The sequence below is a fragment of the Microtus ochrogaster genome, unplaced genomic scaffold (assembly GCF_000317375.1).
Source record: "Microtus ochrogaster isolate Prairie Vole_2 unplaced genomic scaffold, MicOch1.0 UNK41, whole genome shotgun sequence".
Lineage (NCBI taxonomy): Eukaryota > Metazoa > Chordata > Mammalia > Rodentia > Cricetidae > Microtus > Microtus ochrogaster.
This window is the reverse complement of record NW_004949139.1, coordinates 2562680-2568006: the sequence shown is the minus strand read 5'-3', so window position 1 is coordinate 2568006 and position 5327 is coordinate 2562680. Positions and strand designations below refer to the sequence as shown.

The 5327-nt window shown below is 39.3% G+C and overlaps 1 pseudogene; it reads right to left on the bottom strand.

The window, feature by feature from the left end:
* The window catches only part of LOC106144385, a 13131-nt pseudogene extending 8230 nt beyond the window's left edge, over positions 1-4901 (bottom strand).
* Positions 4902-5327: the final 426 nt, after the last annotated feature.

The following is a 5327-nucleotide window of genomic DNA, read 5'->3' as shown; positions in this document are numbered from 1 at the left end:
GCCTGCCCATCTCCTCCTATTGATCCTATCTAATGGGTCTCTTAAAACTGGATCAGGTTTCCCTGCTGGCCAAGGGCTCCGCTTACAAAATGCCCTCGCTCTGTTTCCTGGTTCCTGCCACAGGCCAAGAACCCTCTCACCCCTCCAAAGGGTCTTCAGGACAGGACCCAGCTCCCCATTTGCCAGTGACCTCGCCAACAAAAGGCCTACCTCTTTGATTTAATTGTAGTGGGGCTATCTGCTCTCGTTATTGCGCGCCGGTCCCCTCAGCTTGCGTCTGCTGCCGCTCCCGTCCCCACCGCTTGCGTCTGCCACCGCGCCGGTCCCCCAAAGCCTATTCCTGATTGCTGAGCCTCTCTGCAGTGTCTGGACGCCGCCCCTCTCCGCCGCCGGGAATGACTAATTGTTGCATGGGGTCCATGGTCACAAATAAGCTAGTTTTCAGACTGGGATCTCTTGGAATCCTTGAAACGTAGAGTCCATGTCCATTACAAAACCATGCTGCCTTGTAACCAGATCCCAGGCTTCTCTCCAAGTCGATGGTGACCTCTATGGAAGAACCTTATAGTGTCTGTCTAGTCCTTCATTCTGAGCATGGGGCTCTGTGAGACTTCACGTTCTCTATAGCAGCCCTTCACTTCTCAGAGGCTGTTGGTCCCTCCTTCCAGGCAATTCGGATGCCCCCTTAATTATCGGAGGAGCATCTCTTAGCACTGCTTTCTTAGTGTTCCATAGGTTTGGGTAGATTGTGCCTTCATTTTCATTGAATTCTAGGAAGTCGTTAATTTCTTTCTTTATTTCTTTCTTGACCCAGGGAAAATTCAATTGAGCACTGTTCAATTTCCACGAGTTTGTAGGCTTTCTGCAATTAGTGCTGTTGTTAAATTCTAACATGCTGATCCAATAAGATACAGGGGGGTCGTTCCAATTTTTCTTTAATCTGTTGAGATTTTCTTTGTTCCCGAGTATATGGTCAGTTTTAGAGAAGGTTCCACGAGGTGCTCAGAAGAAGGTATATTCTTTTGTGTTTAGGTGAAATGTTCTGTAGATGTCTGTTAAGTCCATTTCAGTCATGACATCTGTTAGTTCTCTTATTTCTTTCTTAAGTTTCTGTCTGATTGACCTGTCCATTGTGGAGAGTGGGGTGTTGAAGTCTCCTACTATTATTGTGTGGGGTTTGGTGTGTGATTTAAGCTTTAATAATGTTTCTTTTACATATGAGAGTGCCCTTTATTTTGGCCATAGATGTTCAGGATGGAGACTTCATCTTGATGGATGGTTCCTGTAATGAGTATAAAGTTTCCTTTTCCATCTTTTCTAACTGATTTTGGTTTGAAGTCTATTTTCTTAGATATTATGATAGCTACACCTGCATGTTTCTTATGTCCATTTGACTGGGAAATCTTTTTGCAACCCTTTACTCTGAGGTAATGTCTGTGTTTGAGGTTGAGACATGTTTCTTGTATACAGTAGAAGGATGGATCTTCCTTTCATATCCATTCTCTTAGCCTGTGTCATTTTATGGATGAATTGAGCCTGTTGATATTAAGAGATATTAATGACTAATTAATGATTGTTAATTCCTGTTATTTTAGATGGTAGTGTTTATGTGTTTCCTTTCTTTGGGACTTGCTGGTCCCAAAGGTTATCTGTTGCCTGTATTTTTGTGGGTGCAGTTAGCTTCTTTGTGTTGGAATTTTCCTTCTAGTATTTTCTACAGGGTTGGATTTGTGGATAGGTAATGTTTAAATCTGGTGTTGTCATGGAATATCTTGTTTTCGCCATTGGTGGTAATTGAAAGCTTTGCTGGATATAGTAGTCTGGACTTGCGTCCATGATCTCTTAGTGTTAGCAGCATATCTTTCCAAGACCTTCTGGCTTTCATGGTTTCCAATGAGAAGTCAGGTGTAATTCTGATGGGTCTGCCTTTATATGTTACTTGACCTTTTTCCTTTGCAGCTCCTAATGTTCTTTTATTATTCTGAATGTTTTGTGTTTTGATTATTATATGGTGAGGGGACTGTTTGTCATTGTTGTTGTTCCAGTCTGTTAGGTGTTCTGTACGTTCTTGTGCCTTCATGGTGCTATCCTTCTTTACATTGAGAAAGTTTTCTTCTATGATTTTGTTGAATATATTTTCTGTGCCTTTAAGCTGGAATTCTTCTCCTTCCTCTATCCCTATTATTCCTATGTTTAGTCTTTTCATGGTGTCCCAGATTTCCTGGATGTTTTGGGTTAAGAATTTGTTGGATTTATTGTTTTCTTTGACCAATAAATCTGTTTCCTCTTTTGTATCTTCAATACTTGAGATTCTTTCTTCCATCTCTTATATTCTTTTTGTTATGCCTGCCTCTGTAGTTCCTGTTCATTTACCTAGCAGCCTACTGTTGTGGGAAGCTGCGGGCCTCTTCCCACAGCCCAGCTTCTGTTGAGGGAGCTGCGGGTTGCACTCCGCCACCCAGCTCCCGCCACCAGCTAGCTTTACCCGAAATAACAACATACAAACTGTATTCATTTAAACACTGCTTGGCCCACTAGCTCTAGCCCTTACAGGCTAATTCTCATATCCCGATCAACCCATCTCTAATAATCTGTGTAACATCAGTCTTACTGGGAAAGATTCAGCGTGTCTGAACTGGCAGTTTGCTTCATGGCGTCTGCCCAGGAGAGGGGAGCATGGCCTCTGTCTGAGGCGTCTTACCTCACTTCCTCTTCCTCCCAGCATTCTGTTCTGTTTACTCCACCCACCTATGTTCTAAGTTATGAGGCCAAGCAGTTTGCTTATTACTTAACCAATGAAATCAACAGATTGATATATGACACTCCCACATCAGCCTACCTCCTCAATTTTGTCTTTATTTTAACTTCTCCATGACCTATTTTTTCCTTTCATATGCTTCTTTTATTCCTAATAAAAGCATTTATGTTTCATATCTTATTTCCCCTTTAGCATTACATCATAGCATGACTCTCTATACTATTCTCTTCAGTCTTAATCCTCTGAGGATTCTATTTTTAAAAGACCCCCAAAGTATCTTCTATACAATTTGCCTATGTAGAAGACATAGCAAATAAGACTTCTCTTACCTATGTCAGTCCATGTGCTCCAGTTCTGAATTATTTTATCTTCTGTTTCCCTAAGAATAGAATGCAACATATTTATGAAGATGACTCAGACCTCTGTGGATGTCTACACCCAACATGATTCCATGGGGATTTTCAGCTGCTCTGGAAGACATCCCTTAAGGAGTGATGTGCAGCTGCTTGGGCTATTCTATTATTATTTCTTATTGCCTCTTTCTTCAGATAACACAGACCAATATTTTCTTCTCTCAAAACCTTCATTTTATTTTTCTTTGTGTTTTCTCTGTCTTTCTATTTCTCTCTATCTCTCTGTCTCTCCATTTCTCTGTGTGTGTGTCTCCCTCTGCCTATCTGTCTCTGTCTCTCTGTCTCCCTCTGTCTCTGTCTTTCTGTCTGTCTCTCTATTTCTCTCTCTCTTATACACACATACACACATACACATACACACAAACACGCATGCACGCACACACACACTGATTTGCCTCCTATTACATCAATCAGTTATGAGCGCATCCCTCTTTGGATTGCAATCTTCTGTCTCTAAAGGTATTCTTAGCCTCAGTGATGATATCATGCCACAGTTTGCCCTGAAACTGTACTGGAGTTCACTGTACTGGAGTGGATGAAAGAAAAGCTTGCCTAGATTTTGTCCATCAGAAACAAAGAATTTTATTTGGATTTGTGGGGGTTCTTAGGTTTTCTGGTTAATAATTTTAATATATTATGCCTAAGTTCTTACATTTGTTTTAATACACTTATGTGTGGTGATACTTTCTGTCAATGAGATTATTCTTACTACAAAGCCAGTTACTCCAGTCTGCACCTTTGTGTAGTTTGCCCTTCATGTTCTTTTGGAGCTCATTTGTTTTTCTACATAAGCATATTCATAACTCCATAGCAAATAATCACATATCAGATAGAAATAATTTATATAGTGATAATTTTTTTGTTAGCCATAATTGAAAGTATATAGCAGAATTTTATTTTCTTTTATGCTGTTTTATTAAGCTTATTTTAGAAAATATATAAAAACTTAAAAAATATATGCTACAGCAATATTCAATATATTGATAGATGTATATATAATTATAAAATATTCAGCTCAAGTTAAAGATATGTCTTCAAATATTTATTCTATCTTATAATTCAAATATTTATTCTATCTTATAAATACAGGTGCTTGAAATAGACAATTTTCTTTTTATTTGTGGTTATCCTACCATACAATAGAACACAAGAATGTTTTTCTCATAACTATAGCTTAGTAGTCATTAACCAAACTCTCCATTGTTCCCTCCCCCATAGTCTCTTCAGTCTCTATCCTCTTTGAATTTTGTAAGGCCAACATTCTTAGAGTTCACATATGAATGAGATCATTTTTCTTGGTTTCCATGGCTTGTTTTATTTAGCATAGTGACAGAACTTCAATGTGTTTATGACTGAGTAGCTAGTCATTATGCACAAATGTGGCTCTTTTTAAATCCATTCATCATTTAATGGGCACCTAGGTTGTTTCTTAGTCATTAATGCTGCAATAAACATGAATGTAGATGCTTCTTCAACACATTAATTCCATTTCCTTTAAATATATACTCAGAAGAGGGATTTTTGGGGTGATGGAAGGGTTCTATTTTCCTGTGTTTGAAGAAATACCATGCTATTTTACATGGCAACTTTACTAATTTGCATCCCCATCACCACTGTCCAAGCGTTCCCCTTCTCCACACCTCAGTGACAGGAGGAGAACTCAGCGGCTTGAGGTTCACTTGAACTTCCATGATGATCACCACTGTGGCACATTTCTTCCTTGCCCTCATTGCCCATCTGTGTTCTTCCTTAGAGAAATGTCTGCCTGGGTTGTTGCTCTCTCCTAACCAAGTAACTGTTTTTTGTTTTGCTTCACGATTAAGCTATTACAGTTCCTTATATACTCTGGGATTAACCCATTGTCATTGGTACAGTTTGTTGATATTTTCTCCAACTCTGGTCATTGTCTTGTCACTTTGTTTACTGATTCCTTTGCAAAATCTTCAGGCTTCTGAAAATTGAATTCTCAAGTTTTGCTCTCTGTTGGAGTCTCATCTAAAATGTTCTGTACATTCCAAGGCCCTGAAGGGTTTTTCTTATGTTTTCTTCTAAACATAAGATGAAACATGATGGTTTCAGTCCTTGGCACCACATAAACATCCATGCCTATAATCCAGTCACTTAGCATGTGATGACCAGGATCAGTTTAAGGTTGT